A 914-nucleotide genomic window follows, 5' to 3' on the forward strand; every position below is an offset into this window, starting at 1 on the left:
CTGTCATGCCCTCTGCAATATTCCTGTCGATTTAATGCAATGCTCTTTTTTTTCATGAACCTCCCACACAACCTTCCCTTCTGTCAAATTAATCACTGCTGGAAAGCTAGAGGAGTATTTTAGAAATAACAAACTACTGATTTTGTCCCTAGCCCTTTTTTCCTGGGCCTTTCAGTTGCACTTCAGTTCATTGACCATGCTCACCATCTTGCAGAGCCCATTTATAAGCTATAAATATAATACATCTATATTGATTCACACATGCTTCAATAATTTCTACTTTTTTTCAAGAGCGACTACTTATTTGGCATTTGCCCACTGGGATACCCTAACATTGAGACACTCCCATGTCAGATGAGATGCCCATCAGCACACTAGTGTGCATTCATCCCAGGTTTGGAAGCTAGTTTCAGTGGGTGAAAGCTGGATGTTATTCCTAGGGTATTTCACTAGCTGTCAAGTGCAGAGCTGGAAGTTTGGAAATCTCTATTGTGCATTCCCGTCTCAGCATGAGCCTTCCCAAGAGCTTTTCATCATGAGTGGCCAAAAGCTGCCCCTTCCCTGGGAACACAAGGCAACACCTATCATTTTCCCACATGTCTCCACCATGTGTCTTGCTCCCTGGTTGGGAAAAGCCCAAAAGATGGGTGTCTGTCTCCTGCCCTCTTTCCCCTATACCTGCCCTTCTCAGTTCCACTGTCCCAGAGAGCATAGCAAAGGGCACATCCTCAACCCTCAGCCCAGGTTATACGTCTCTAATATCAGATTTTAATAGATTAATATGGTGAGGTCATTGCAGCCGGCTGCACTTTTATTTTGGCACGGTCGCTATAGCAGCAAGGGGCTGAAACAAAACATACAGTTCACCAAAGAAAAGTTTCCTGGCTGCTGGTGTTCATTTTTCTTTATGAGCT

This window comes from Acanthisitta chloris, unplaced genomic scaffold, assembly GCF_000695815.1.
Source record: "Acanthisitta chloris isolate BGI_N310 unplaced genomic scaffold, ASM69581v1 scaffold5116, whole genome shotgun sequence".
NCBI classification, from domain to species: Eukaryota; Metazoa; Chordata; class Aves; order Passeriformes; family Acanthisittidae; genus Acanthisitta; species Acanthisitta chloris.